Source organism: Ranitomeya variabilis, chromosome 5 (assembly GCF_051348905.1).
Source record: "Ranitomeya variabilis isolate aRanVar5 chromosome 5, aRanVar5.hap1, whole genome shotgun sequence".
NCBI lineage: Eukaryota > Metazoa > Chordata > Amphibia > Anura > Dendrobatidae > Ranitomeya > Ranitomeya variabilis.
Genome location: NC_135236.1, coordinates 10243453 through 10260175, shown reverse-complemented (window position 1 = coordinate 10260175; position 16723 = coordinate 10243453).

Genomic DNA, 16723 nt, shown 5'->3' with positions numbered 1-16723 from the left:
AATCGTAACGTCGTAGCGATGGAAATTTCAATGTGTGACGGTACCCTAACACTTGACATCTCCTAGCTCTTGGAACAGAAATGTCAATTACGGCCTGATTGTATCTCTGTGAGAACGTTTACACAAAGGATCTCAAGAGAAAATAATATATTCATTGGTAGTGCAGCTGTGGTCCAATCAAAAACAAGCAATTATGATATTAACCTGAGGGGCTGGTCTAGAAATCTGACCTCCAGACCAAATCTTTAAATTAGGCCTGTATACCTAGAATTGTGTTCACATGTGAGGGCAGCCGAAGCTGATGTGTTCTACCAACTCCATATTCACCCCCCCTCAGGGAGCAGAAAGCAGACTACCAAGTTAGATGATTTCTGTAAGTTTTCTCCTGTTTATGTTATACTGTTTTGCATCAGTTGTATATCTTTTTATTATCATATTTTTATACCTTTTCTTATTGTAAGCATTGAACCTTTTTGTATTAAAGTAAAAACTTTAACAAGTTGAACCTTAAATGTTCTAAAAGAATCCATAGCCTTAAACTGTGTGAGCCTTATGAGTGGTAGACAATATTATTATTAATATTTCCGGTACTCATCGCCTGTGTATTCGATGAGTGGTGGCAGCATGTATGAGCGGGTGTGTGTCCTGGGTCGGCGTGTGATTTATGCTCCCATTACAGCATAGGACAGAGGTTGAATGCTGGACAGAGAGGGGAAATAGATTAACCATTGCAGGCGCAACCCCAAGTCACGTGCTGAGAGTGGATACATGACGAATTAGTGACACCACGGAGTGGGGATCCGTGACACCGCCAGCGAATCGGAGGCTGGCAACTGACGTCAGTGCGCATCGCCGGCGTATGACGTCATTGTCATTAGCTGGCGAGTGTGCGCTGAAACGCCGGGAGAGATCTCCGCCACAGGAGCGCGGCCAGGTAAGAAGAAAGGTTTTTGTTTTGTTTTTTTAATTTTTATTGAAAGCGGCAAGCCACAATGTTTCACCGGCAGGATGGAGACAAGGGGCAGATTGGATACACGGGGGCAGATTGGATACACGGGGGCAGATTGGATACACGGGGGCAGAATGGAGACAAGGGGCAGAATGGAGACACGGGGGCAGAATGGAGACACAGGGGCAGATTGGAGACACGGGGCAGAATGGAGACATGGGCAGATTGGAGACATGGGGGCAGATTGGAGACATGAGGCAGAATGGAGACGGGCAGAATGGAGACAAGGGGGCAGAATGAAGACGGGGCAGAATGGAGACACTGGGGCAGAATGGAGACACGGGGCAGAATGGAGACAAGGGGGCAGAATGGAGACACGGGGCAGAATGGAGACACAGGGACAGAATGGAGACGGACAGAATGGAGACACGGGGCAGATTGGAGACAAGGGGGCAGAATGGAGTTAGGGGGCAGAATGGAGACACGGGGCAGAATGGAGGCACGGGGCAGAATGGAGACGGACAGAATGGAGACACGGGGCAGAATGGAGACAAAAGGCAGAATGGAGACACGGGGTAGATGGGAGACACGGGGTGCAGGATTGGAGACACGGGGGCAGAATGGAGACGGGCAGAATGGAGACACGGGGCAGAATGGAGACACAGGCGCGGAATGGAGACAGGGACAGAATGGAGACACGGGGCAGAATGGAGACGGGGCAGAATGGAGACACGGGCAGAATGGAGACAGAGACAGAATGGAGACACGGGCAGAATGGAGACACGGGGCAGATTGGAGACAAGGGGGCAGAATGGAGACGGGGCAGAATGGAGACACGGGCAGAATGGAGACAGAGACAGAATGGAGACACGGGCAGAATGGAGACACGGGGCAGATTGGAGACAAGGGGGCAGAATGGAGTTAGGGGGCAGATTGGAGACACTGGGGCAGAATGGAGACACGGGTGTTGTGTATCCGCGTTTTGGGCTCCCCTGGTGGTTGCTGGTGGTACTGGTGACTTGTTTGCCTTTGCTGCTTCTGTTCACCTGCTTCCATCAGTGTTTGGGAGTTTCCTATTTAGCCTTGCTCTCCAGTCATTTCCTTGCCGGTCATCATTGTAACCAGAGCCTTCGGTTGCATGTTCCTGCTACTAGTCTGCTGATCAGCTAAGTGGACTTTGTCCTTTTGTTTTGTATCTTTTGTCCAGTTTGCAGTTTTTGTATTTCTCTGTAGCTGGAAGCTCTTGCGGGCTGAAATTGCCACTCCTGTGTCATGAGTTGACACAGGAGTCTTAAAGTAATTTCAGGATGGTTTTTGAAAGGGTTTTCAGTTGACCGTGAAGTCCTCTTTTGTATCCTTCTGCTATCTAGTAAGTGGACCTCTCTTTGCTAAATCTACTTTCATACTGTGTATGTCTTTTCCTCTTAATTCACCGTTATTACATGTGGGGGGCTGCTATCATCTTTTGGGGTATTTCCCTAGAGGTAAGCCAGGTCTGTTTCTTCCTCTACCAGGCGTAGTTAGTCCTCCGGCTGGCGCGTGGCATCTAGGAAGCCGTAGGTATGCTCCCTGGCTACTATTAGTTGTGTGGTAGATTTAGCTCACGGTCAACTCGAGTTTCCATCACCCGAGAGCTCGTTCGTTATTTATATGTTTCTTACGTTCCCTTGCCATTGGGAACCATGACAGTATGACCGGCCTGTGTTAAACTTATTGGCAGAAGAAAGGAGAGAAAAAAGAAGTCTGTAAATTTTTTTTTTTTTTTTCTTTTTCCCTATGCTTGCTCCATAGTTGGATCAGTTGTATTTCAGCTCTAATTACTGCCTTTGCCTTTCTCTCCTTATAATCCTTGAATGGCTCTGAGCTCACCTGTTTAAAGATGGATCCTCAGAGTTTGTCTGCAGGTTTAAATAATCTTGCTACGAAAGTTCAAAATTTACAAGATTTTGTTATGCATACTCCTATTTCTGAACCTAAAATCCCTACACCAGAGGTGTTTTCCGGAGATAGATCTCGGTTTCTGAATTTCAAATATAATTGTAAATTATTCCTTTCTCTCAGACCTCACTCCTCAGGAGATCCTGTCCAGCAGGTTAAGATTGTAATTTCTTTGCTGCGAGGTGACCCTCAAAATTGAGCATTTTCATTGGCACCAGGGGATCCTGCGCTGCTCAATGTGGATGCGTTTTTCCTGGCTTTAGGGTTGCTTTATGAGGAACCTAATTTGGAGATTCAAGCTGAAAAAGCTTTGATAGCCCTATCTCAAGGGCAAGATGAAGCTGAGATATACTGCCAAAAATTTCGTAAATGGTCTGTGCTTACTCAGTGGAATGAGTGCGCCTTAGCGGCAAATTTCAGAGAGGGCCTTTCTGATGCCGTTAAAGATGTTATGGTCGGGTTCCCTGCGCCTACAGGTCTGAATGAGTCCATGACAATGGCAATTCAGATTGATCGGCGTTTGCGGGAGCGCAAACCCGTGCACCATTTGGCGGTATCTTCTGAAGAGACGCCAGAGAAAATGCAATGTGACAGAATTATGTCCAGAAGCGAGCGGCAGAATTATAGGCGTAAAAATGGGTTATGCTTCTATTGTGGTGATTCTGCTCATGTTATATCGGCATGCTCTAAACGTACTAGGAAGGTTGACAAGTCTATTTCAATTGGCACTTTACAGTCCAAATTTATTTTGTCTGTAACCTTGATTTGTTCATTATCAGTTATTACCGTGGATGCCTATGTGGACTCTGGCGCCGCTCTGAGTCTTATGGACTGGTCCTTTGCCAGGCGCTGTGGGTTTGATTTAGAGCCTCTGGAAGTCCCTATACCTCTGAAGGGTATTGATTCTACACCTTTGGCTTGTAATAAACCACAGTTCTGGATGCAAGTGACTATGCGTATGACTCCAGACCATCAGGAGGTGATTCGCTTCCTTGTGTTGTACAATTTACATGATGTTTTGGTGCTTGGATTACCATGGTTACAGTCTCATAACCTAGTCCTTGACTGGAAAGCTATGTCTGTGTTAAGCTGGGGATGTCGGGGGGCTCATGGGGACACTCCTTTGGTGTCCATTTCGTCATCTATTCCATCTGAGATTCCGGCATTTTTGTCTGATTATCGTGATATTTTTGAAGAGCCTAAAATTGGTTCACTCCCTCCTCACAGGGATTGTGATTGCGCCATAGATCTGATTCCTGGCAGTAAATTTCCAAAGGGTCGTTTGTTTAACCTATCTGTACCTGAACATGCTGCTATGCGTGAGTATATTAAGGAGTCCCTGGAAAAGGGACATATTCGTCCTTCTTCATCACCTTTAGGAGCCGGTTTTTTCTTTGTCTCTAAAAAGGATGGCTCTCTGAGGCCTTGTATTGATTATCGACTCCTGAATAAAATTACAGTCAAATATCAGTATCCGTTGCCTTTGCTGACTGATTTGTTTGCTCGCATAAGGGGGGCTAAGTGGTTCTCTAAGATTGATCTTCGTGGGGCGTATAATTTGGTGCGAATTAAGCAGGGGGATGAGTGGAAAACCGCATTTAATACGCCTGAGGGCCATTTTGAGTATTTGGTAATGCCTTTCGGCCTTTCTAATGCACCTTCTGTCTTTCAGTCCTTAATGCATGATATTTTCCGTGAATATTTGGATAAATTTATGATTGTGTACTTGGATGATATTTTGATTTTTTCTGATGACTGGGAGTCTCATGTTCAGCAGGTCAGGAGGGTTTTTCAGGTTTTGCGGGAGAATTCTTTGTGTGTAAAGGGTTCAAAGTGTGTTTTTGGGGTTCAAAAAATTTCCTTTTTGGGGTACATTTTTTCCCCTTCTTCTATTGAGATGGACCCTGTCAAGGTTCGGGCTATTTACGACTGGACGCAGCCTACTTCTCTGAAGAGTCTTCAGAAATTCTTGGGCTTTGCTAATTTTTATTGTCGATTTATAGCTGTTTTTTCTGGCGTTGCTAAACCTCTGACGGATTTGACTAAAAAGGGTGCTGATGTTGCCAATTGGTCCCCTGCTGCTGTGGAGGCCTTTCGGGAGCTTAAGCGCCGCTTTTTGTCTGCCCCTGTGTTGCGCCAGCCTGATGTTTCTCTTCCCTTTCAGGTTGAGGTCGATACTTCCGAGATCGGAGCGGGGGCGGTTTTGTCGCAGAGAAGTTCCGACTGCTCAGTGATGAGACCTTGTGCGTTCTTTTCGCGAAAATTTTCGGCCGCCGAGCGAAACTATGATGTTGGTAATCGGGAGCTTTTGGCCATGAAGTGGGCATTTGAGGAGTGGCGTCATTGGCTTGAGGGTGCCAGACATCAGGTGGTAGTTTTGACTGATCACAAGAATTTAATTTATTTGGAGTCTGCCAGGCGCCTGAATCCTAGACAGGCACGTTGGTCGTTGTTCTTTTCCCAGTTTAATTTTGTGGTCTCGTACTTACCGGGTTCTAGGAATGTGAAGGCAGATGCTCTTTCTAGGAGTTTTGAGCCTAACTCTCCTGGGAATTCTGAACCTGCTGGTGTCCTTAAGGATGGGGTGGTTTTGTCTGCTGTCTCTCCAGATCTGCGACGTGCTTTGCAAGAATTTCAGGCGGATAGACCTGATCGTTGTCCGTCTGGTAGACTGTTTGTTCCTGACGATTGGACCACTAGAGTCATCTCGGAAGTTCATTCTTCTACTCTGGCAGGTCATCCGGGAATTTTTGGCACCAGAGATTTGGTGGCTGGATCTTTCTGGTGGCCTTCCCTGTCTCGAGATGTGCGTGTTTTTGTGCAGTCTTGCGATGTGTGTGCTCGGGCCAAGCCTTGTTGTTCTAGGGCTAGTGGGTTGTTGTTGCCCTTGCCTATTCCTAAGAGGCCTTGGACGCACATCTCTATGGACTTTATCTCGGATCTCCCTGTTTCTCAGAAGATGTCTGTCATCTGGGTGGTGTGTGACCGTTTTTCTAAAATGGTTCATTTTGTGCCATTGCCTAAGTTGCCTTCCTCATCTGAGTTGGTCCCTCTGTTTTTTCAAAATGTGGTTCGCTTGCATGGTATTCCGGAAAACATCGTTTCTGACAGGGGTACCCAGTTCGTGTCTAGATTTTGGCGGGCAGTCTGTGCCAGGTTGGGCATTGATTTGTCCTTTTCGTCTGCATTCCATCCTCAGACCAATGGCCAGACGGAGCGAACTAATCAAACTTTGGAGACTTATTTGAGGTGTTTTGTGTCTGCGGATCAGGATGATTGGGTTGCCTTTCTGCCGTTGGCGGAGTTTGCTCTTAATAATCGGGCTAGTTCTGCCACTTTGGTTTCTCCTTTCTTTTGCAATTCAGGGTTTCATCCGCGTTTTTCATCTGGTCAGGTTGAATCTTCGGATTGTCCTGGAGTGGATGCGGTGGTGGATCGGTTGCATCGGATTTGGGGACAAGTGGTGGATAATTTGGAATTGTCCCAGGAGAGGACTCAGCAGTTTGCTAACCGTCGTCGTCGTGTTGGTCCCCACCTTCGCGTTGGGGACTTGGTGTGGTTGTCTTCCCGTTTTGTCCCTATGAGGGTTTCTTCTCCCAAGTTTAAGCCTCGGTTCATCGGTCCTTATAGGATTTTGGAGATTCTTAACCCTGTTTCCTTTCGTTTGGACCTCCCGGCATCTTTCGCTATCCATAATGTGTTCCATGGGTCGTTGTTGCGGAGATATGAGGTACCGGTGGTTCCTTCTACTGAACCTCCTGCTCCTGTGCTGGTGGAGGGTGAATTGGAGTACGTCGTAGAGAAGATCTTGGACTCCCGTATTTCCAGACGGAGACTTCAATATCTGGTTAAATGGAAAGGCTATGGTCAGGAAGATAATTCTTGGGTAACTGCCTCTGATGTTCATGCCTCGGATTTGGTTCGTGCCTTTCATAGGGCTCATCCAGATCGCCCTGGCGGTTCTTGTGAGGGTTCGGTGCCCCCTCCTTAAGGGGAGGGTACTGTTGTGTATCCGCGTTTTGGGCTCCCCTGGTGGTTGCTGGTGGTACTGGTGACTTGTTTGCCTTTGCTGCTTCTGTTCACCTGCTTCCATCAGTGTTTGGGAGTTTCCTATTTAGCCTTGCTCTCCAGTCATTTCCTTGCCGGTCATCATTGTAACCAGAGCCTTCGGTTGCATGTTCCTGCTACTAGTCTGCTGATCAGCTAAGTGGACTTTGTCCTTTTGTTTTGTATCTTTTGTCCAGTTTGCAGTTTTTGTAATTCTCTGTAGCTGGAAGCTCTTGCGGGCTGAAATTGCCACTCCTGTGTCATGAGTTGACACAGGAGTCTTAAAGTAATTTCAGGATGGTTTTTTAAAGGGTTTTCAGTTGACCGTGAAGTCCTCTTTTGTATCCTTCTGCTATCTAGTAAGTGGACCTCTCTTTGCTAAATCTACTTTCATACTGTGTATGTCTTTTCCTCTTAATTCACCGTTATTACATGTGGGGGGCTGCTATCATCTTTTGGGGTATTTCCCTAGAGGTAAGCCAGGTCTGTTTCTTCCTCTACCAGGCGTAGTTAGTCCTCCGGCTGGCGCGTGGCATCTAGGAAGCCGTAGGTATGCTCCCTGGCTACTATTAGTTGTGTGGTAGATTTAGCTCATGGTCAACTCGAGTTTCCATCACCCGAGAGCTCGTTCGTTATTTATATGTTTCTTACGTTCCCTTGCCATTGGGAACCATGACACACGGGGCTGAATGGAGACAAGGGGCAGAATGGAGACACAGGGGCAGAATGGAGACACGGGGCAGATTGGAGACAAGGGGGCAGAATGGAGTTAGGGGGCAGAATGGAGACACGGGGCAGAATGGAGGCACGGGGCAGAATGGAGGCAGGGACAGAATGGAGACACGGGGCAGAATGGAGACAAAGGGCAGAATGGAGACGGGGTAGATGGGAGACACAGGGTGCAGGATTGGAGACTCGGGGTAGAATGGAGACACGGGGCAGAATGGAGACACAGGCGCGGAATGGAGACAGGGACAGAATGGAGACACGGGGCAGAATGGAGACACGGACAGAATGGAGACAGAGACAGAATGGAGACACAGGGGCAGAATGGAGATGGGGCAGAATGGAGACACGGGGCAGATTGGAGACAAGGGGGCAGAATGGAGTTAGGGGGCAGAATGGAGACACGGGGCAGAATGGAGACACGGGGGCAGAATGGAGACAAGGGGGCAGAATGGAGACACAGGGGCAGATTGGAGACACGGGGCAGAATGGAGACATGGGCAGATTGGAGACATGGGGGCAGATTGGAGACATGAGGCAGAATGGAGACGGGCAGAATGGAGACAAGGGGGCAGAATGAAGACGGGGCAGAATGGAGACACTGGGGCAGAATGGAGACACGGGGCAGAATGGAGACAAGGGGGCAGAATGGAGACACGGGGCAGAATGGAGACACAGGGACAGAATGGAGACACGGGGCAGATTGGAGACAAGGGGGCAGAATGGAGACACGGGGCAGAATGGAGGCACGGGGCAGAATGGAGACGGACAGAATGGAGACACGGGGCAGAATGGAGACAAAAGGCAGAATGGAGACACGGGGTAGATGGGAGACACGGGGTGCAGGATTGGAGACACGGGGGCAGAATGGAGACGGGCAGAATGGAGACACGGGGCAGAATGGAGACACAGGCGCAGAATGGAGACAGGGACAGAATGGAGACACGGGGCAGAATGGAGACGGGGCAGAATGGAGACACGGGCAGAATGGAGACAGAGACAGAATGGAGACACAGGGGCAGAATGGAGACACGGGGCAGATTGGAGACAAGGGGGCAGAATGGAGTTAGGGGGCAGATTGGAGACACTGGGGCAGAATGGAGACACGGGGCTGAATGGAGACAAGGGGCAGAATGGAGACACAGGGGCAGAATGGAGACACGGGGCAGATTGGAGACAAGGGGGCAGAATGGAGTTAGGGGGCAGAATGGAGACACGGGGCAGAATGGAGGCACGGGGCAGAATGGAGGCAGGGACAGAATGGAGACACGGGGCAGAATGGAGACAAAGGGCAGAATGGAGACGGGGTAGATGGGAGACACAGGGTGCAGGATTGGAGACACGGGGTAGAATGGAGACACGGGGCAGAATGGAGACACAGGCGCGGAATGGAGACAGGGACAGAATGGAGACACGGGGCAGAATGGAGACACGGGCAGAATGGAGACAGAGACAGAATGGAGACACAGGGGCAGAATAGAGATGGGGCAGAATGGAGACACGGGGCAGATTGGAGACAAGGGGGCAGAATGGAGTTAGGGGGCAGAATGGAGACACGGGGCAGAATGGAGACACGGGGCAGAATGGAGACAAGGGGGCAGAATAGAGACACGGCAGAATGGAGACACGGGGGCAGAATGGAGACAGGGACAGAATGGAGACACAGGGCAGAATGGAGACAAGGCAGAATGGAGACACGGGGTAGATGGGAGACACAGGCGCAGAATGGAGACAGGGACAGAATGGAGACACGGGGCCGAATGGAGACACGGGGCAGAATGGAGACACGGGCAGAATGGAGACAGGGACAGAATGGAGACACGGGGGCAGAATGGAGACACGGGCAGAATGGAGATAGGGACAGAATGGAGACACGGGGCAGAATGGAGACACGGGGGCAGAATGGAGACAAGGGGGCAGAATGGAGACACTGGGCAGAATGGAGACAAAGGGCAGAATGGAGACACGGGGCAGAATGGAGGCAGGGACAGAATGGAGACACGGGGCAGAATGGAGACAAAGGGCAGAATGGAGACACGGGGTAGATGGGAGACACGGGGCAGAATGGAGACAAAGGGCAGAATGGAGACACGGGGTAGATGGGAGACACGGGGTGCAGGATTGGAGACATGGGGTAGAATGGAGACACGGGGCATAATGGAGACACAGGTGCGGAATGGAGACAGGGACAGAATGGAGACACGGGGCAGAATGGAGACACGGGGCAGAATGGAGACACGGGCAGAATGGAGACACAGGCGCGGAATGGAGACAGGGACAGAATGGAGACACGGGGCAGAATGGAGACACGGGGCAGAATGGAGACATGGGCAGAATGGAGACAGAGACAGAATGGAGACACGGGCAGAATGGAGATGGGGCAGAATGGAGACACGGGGCAGATTGGAGACAAGGGGCAGAATGGAGTTAGGGGGCAGAATGGAGACACGGGGCAGAATGGAGACACGGGGGCAGAATGGAGACAAGGGCAGAATAGAGACACAGGGCAGAATGGAGACACGGGGGCAGAATGGAGACAGGGACAGAATGGAGACACAGGGCAGAATGGAGACAAGGCAAAATGGAGACACGGGGTAGATGGGAGACACAGGCGCAGAATGGAGACAGGGACAGAATGGAGACACGGGGCCGAATGGAGACACGGGGCCGAATGGAGACACGGGCAGAATGGAGACAGGGACAGAATGGAGACACGGGGGCAGAATGGAGACACGGGCAGAATGGAGACAGGGACAGAATGGAGACACGGGGCAGAATGGAGACTGGCAGAATGGAGACACGGGGGCTGAATGGAGACAAGGGGGCAGAATGGAGACACTGGGCAGAATGGAGACAAAGGGCAGAATGGAGACACGGGGCAGAATGGAGACAAAGGGCAGAATGGAGACACGGGGTAGATGGGAGACACGGGCTGCAGGATTGGAGACACGGGGTAGAATGGAGACACGGGGCATAATGGAGACAGGTGCGGAATGGAGACAGGGACAGAATGGAGACACGGGGCAGAATGGAGACACGGGGCAGAATGGAGACACGGGCAGAATGGAGACAGAGACAGAATGGAGACACAGGGGCAGAATGGAGATGGGGCAGAATGGAGACACGGGGCAGATTGGAGACAAGGGGCAGAATGGAGTTAGGGGGCAGAATGGAGACACGGGGCAGAATGGAGACACGGGGCAGAATGGAGACAAGGGGGCAGAATAGAGACACAGGGCAGAATGGAGACACGGGGGCAGAATGGAGACAGGGACAGAATGGAGACACAGGGCAGAATGGAGACAAGGCAGAATGGAGACACGGGGTAGATGGGAGACACAGGCGCAGAATGGAGACAGGGACAGAATGGAGACACGGGGCAGAATGGAGACACGGGCAGAATGGAGACAGGGACAGAATGGAGACACGGGGGCAGAATGGAGACACGGGCAGAATGGAGACAGGGACAGAATGGAGACACGGGGGCAGAATGGAGACGGGCAGAATGGAGACACAGGGGCTGAATGGAGACAAGGGGGCAGAATGGAGACACTGGGCAGAATGGAGACAAAGGGCAGAATGGAGACACGGGGCAGAATGGAGACAGGAGCAGAATGGAGACACGGGGCAGATGGGAGATATGGGGTGCAGGATTGGAGACACGGGGCAGAATGGAGATGGGCAGAATAGAGACAAGGGGCAGAATGGAGACACGGGGGCAGAATGGAGACAAGGGGCAGAATGGATACACGGGACAGAATGGAGACACGGGGCAGAATGGAGACACGGGCAGAATGGAGACAGGGACAGAATGGAGACACGGGGGCAGAATGGAGACTCGGGCAGAATGGAGACAGGGACAGAATGGAGACACGGGGCAGAATGGAGACGGGCAGAATGGAGACATGGGGGCAGAATGGAGACAAGGGGGCAGAATGGAGACACTGGGCAGAATGGAGACAAAGGGCAGAATGGAGACACGGGGCAGAATGGAGGCAGGGACAGAATGGAGACACGGGGCAGAATGGAGACACGGGGTAGATGGGAGACACGGGGTGCAGGATTGGAGACACGGGGTAGAATGGAGACATGGGGCATAATGGAGACACAGGTGCGGAATGGAGACAGGGACAGAATGGAGACACGGGGCAGAATGGAGACACGGGGCAGAATGGAGACACAGGCGCGGAATGGAGACAGGGACAGAATGGAGACACGGGGCAGAATGGAGACACGGGGCAGAATGGAGACACGGGCAGAATGGAGACAGAGACAGAATGGAGACACAGGGGCAGAATGGAGATGGGGCAGAATGGAGACACGGGGCAGATTGGAGACAAGGGGGCAGAATGGAGTTAGGGGGCAGAATGGAGACACGGGGCAGAATGGAGACACGGGGGCAGAATGGAGACAAGGGGGCAGAATAGAGACACAGGGCAGAATGGAGACACGGGGGCAGAATGGAGACAGGGACAGAATGGAGACACAGGGCAGAATGGAGACAAGGCAGAATGGAGACACGGGGTAGATGGGAGACACAGGCGCAGAATGGAGACAGGGACAGAATGGAGACACGGGGCTGAATGGAGACACGGGGCAGAATGGAGACACGGGCAGAATGGAGACAGGGACAGAATGGAGACACGGGGGCAGAATGGAGACGGGCAGAATAAAGACAGGGACAGAATGGAGACACGGGGCAGAATGGAGACGGGCAGAATGGACACACGGGGGCTGAATGGAGACAAGGGGGCAGAATGGAGACACTGGGCAGAATGGAGACAAAGGGCAGAATGGAGACACGGGGCAGAATGGAGACAGGGACAGAATGGAGACACGGGGCAGATGGGAGATGGGCAGAATAGAGACAAGGGGCAGAATGGAGACACGGGGGCAGAATGGAGACAAGGGGCAGAATGGATACACGGGACAGAATGGAGACACGGGGCAGAATGGAGACACGGGGCAGAATGGAGACACGGGCAGAATGGAGACAGGGACAGAATGGAGACATGGGGCAGAATGGAGACACGGGCAGAATGGAGACAGGGACAGAATGGAGACACGGGGCAGAATGGAGACGGGCAGAATGGAGACACGGGGGCAGAATGGAGACAAGGGGGCAGAATGGAGACACTGGGCAGAATGGAGACAAAGGGCAGAATGGAGACATGGGGCAGAATGGAGACAGGGGCAGAATGGAGACACGGGGCAGATGGGAGACACGGGGTGCAGGATTGGAGACACGGGGCAGAATGGAGACAAGGGGCAGAATGGAGACATGGGGGCAGAATGGAGACACGGGGCAGAATGGAGACAGGGGCAGAATGGAGACACGGGGCAGAATGGAGACACGGGGCAGAATGGAGACAAGGGGCAGAATGGATACACGGGGCAGAATGGAGACAAAGAGCAGAATGGAGACACGGGGCAGATGGGAGACACGGGGTGCAGGATTGGAGACACGGGGGCAGAATGGAGACAGCGGCAGAATGGAGACACGGGGCAGAATGGAGACAAAGGGCAGAATGGAGACACGGGGTAGATGGGAGACACGGGGTGCAGGATTGGAGACACGGAGGCAGAATGGAGACAGCGGCAGAATGGAGACACCGGGCAGAATGGAGACACAGGGGCAGAATGGAGACAGGGACAGAATGGAGGCAGGGACAGAATGGAGACACGGGGCAGAATGGAGACAAAGGGCAGAATGGAGACACGGGGTAGATGGGAGACACGGGGTGCAGGATTGGAGACACGGGGTAGAATGGAGACACGGGGCATAATGGAGACACAGGTGCGGAATGGAGACAGGGACAGAATGGAGACACGGGGCAGAATGGAGACACGGGGCAGAATGGAGACACGGGCAGAATGGAGACACAGGCGCGGAATGGAGACAGGGACAGAATGGAGACACGGGGCAGAATGGAGACACGGGGCAGAATGGAGACACGGGCAGAATGGAGACAGAGACAGAATGGAGACACAGGGGCAGAATGGAGATGGGGCAGAATGGAGACACGGGGCAGATTGGAGACAAGGGGGCAGAATGGAGTTAGGGGGCAGAATGGAGACACGGGGCAGAATGGAGACACGGGGGCAGAATGGAGACAAGGGGGCAGAATAGAGACACAGGGCAGAATGGAGACACGGGGGCAGAATGGAGACAGGGACAGAATGGAGACACAGGGCAGAATGGAGACAAGGCAGAATGGAGACACGGGGTAGATGGGAGACACAGGCGCAGAATGGAGACAGGGACAGAATGGAGACACTGGGCTGAATGGAGACACGGGGCAGAATGGAGACACGGGCAGAATGGAGACAGGGACAGAATGGAGACACGGGGGCAGAATGGAGACAGGCAGAATGGAGACAGGGACAGAATGGAGACACGGGGCAGAATGGAGACGGGCAGAATGGACACACGGGGGCTGAATGGAGACAAGGGGGCAGAATGGAGACACTGGGCAGAATGGAGACAAAGGGCAGAATGGAGACACGGGGCAGAATGGAGACAGGGACAGAATGGAGACACGGGGCAGATGGGAGACGGGCAGAATAGAGACAAGGGGCAGAATGGAGACACGGGGGCAGAATGGAGACAAGGGGCAGAATGGATACACGGGACAGAATGGAGACACGGGGCAGAATGGAGACACGGGGCAGAATGGAGACACGGGCAGAATGGAGACAGGGACAGAATGGAGACATGGGGCAGAATGGAGACACGGGCAGAATGGAGACAGGGACAGAATGGAGACACGGGGCAGAATGGAGACGGGCAGAATGGAGACACGGGGGCAGAATGGAGACAAGGGGGCAGAATGGAGACACTGGGCAGAATGGAGACAAAGGGCAGAATGGAGACACGGGGCAGAATGGAGACAGGGGCAGAATGGAGACACGCGGCAGATGGGAGACACGGGGTGCAGGATTGGAGACACGGGGCAGAATGGAGACAAGGGGCAGAATGGAGACATGGGGGCAGAATGGAGACAGGGGCAGAATGGAGACACGGGGCAGAATGGAGACACGGGGCAGAATGGAGACAAGGGGCAGAATGGATACACGGGGCAGAATGGAGACAAAGAGCAGAATGGAGACACGGGGCAGATGGGAGACACGGGGTGCAGGATTGGAAACACGGGGGCAGAATGGAGACAGCGGCAGAATGGAGACACGGGGCAGAATGGAGAGAAAGGGCAGAATGGAGACACGGGGTAGATGGGAGACACGGGGTGCAGGATTGGAGACACGGGGGCAGAATGGAGACAGCGGCAGAATGGAGACACGGGGCAAAATGGAGACACAGGGGCAGAATGGAGACAGGGACAGAATGGAGACAAGGGGCAGAAAGGAGACACGGGGCAGAATGGAGACACGGGGCAGAATGGAGACAGGGACAGAATTTAGACACGGGGCAGAATGGAGACAGGGGCAGAATGGAGACATGGGGCAGAATGGAGACAAGGGGGCAGAATGGAGACACGGGGCAAAATGGAGACAAAGGGCAGAATGGAGACACGTGGCAGATGAGAGACACGGGGTGCAGGATTGGAGACATAGGGCAGAATGGAGAAGGGCAGAATGTAGACACGGGGGCTGAATGAAGACATGGGGGCAGAATGGAGACACAGGCAGAATGGAGATGGGGCAGAATGGAGACACGGGGCAGATTGGAGACAAGGGGGCAGAATGGAGACATGGGGCAGAATGGAGACACGGGGCAGAATGGAGACAGGGACAGAATGGAGACACGGGGCAGAATGGAGACAGGGGCAGAATGGAGACGGGGCAGAATGAGAGACACAGGGCAGAATGGAGACATGGGGGCAGAATGGAGACAGGGACAGAATGGAGACACGGGGCAGAATGGAGACAAGGGGGCAGAATGAGAGATACGGGGCAGAATGGAGACAAAGGGCATAATGGAGACACGAGGCAGATGGGAGACACGGGGTGCTGGATTGGAGACACGGGGGCAGAATGGAGACGGGCAGAATGGAGACACGGGGCAGAATGGAGACAAGGGCAGAATGGAGACAAGGGGGCAGAATGGAGACACGGGGCAGAATGGAGACAAGGGGCAGAATGGAGACACGAGGCAGATGGGAGACACGGGGTGCAGGATAGAGACATGGTGCAGGATGGTGACAGATGGGGCAGGATCATGGGACAGATGGGGCAGGATGGAGACAGATGGGGCAGGATCATGGGACAGATGGGGCAGGATGGAGACAGATGGGGCAGGATCATGGGACAGATGGGGCAGGATCATGGGGCATGATGGGGAGATCATATGGGGCAGGATGGGACATCACATGGGGACAGAATAGGAGAACATATGGCTGGAGCCAGGAATGAGGCACACGGGGGCCATGATGGGGGATATTATTACCATAGGGGCTAATTAAGGGATATTATTACTGCAGTGATGTATTTATTTTATTTTTTGAGGATACTGTTTTAAATGGGGGGAGGTGGTCCTGTTACTGTGCAGAGCGACACTGTCGCTTTTTTTCTTCATCTGTTGTAGTTTAGAATTTGGGGAAAAAATAAGTAATGTGTTCTGCAAGCGGTGCTCTAGATGACTGTTATTTCCTGCAGAAACGAGCCCTGGCTGGATGAAGTGACAGCAGTCTGTGCTGGATGAAGATTAAAAGCAGAGATGAACTTCACCTAGAGACGTGACTGGTGACTCAATGTGTTACCTGTACACTGATGCTATATATATACTATATACAGCGGTCCTGTGTACAATGTCACTAGTGATCACTGTATTACCTTTACATTATACACTGTATACAGAGCTCCTGTGTATAATGTCACCGGTTATCACTGTATTACCTGTACACAGACACTGCATACTAAGTACAGATCTGTGAATACTGGCACTTATGGTGATATTAGTATTGTGGGTTTTTTTATTACTGATCAGTATTGTAGTATTAAGTCGCTATGTGGTGGTAATATGTTGTCCGGTATGGTGTGGCGGTATTTGTTCCTTGTATGTGCTATTATTTGGTCACTATGTGGTGGTAATATGTGGCCTGGTCA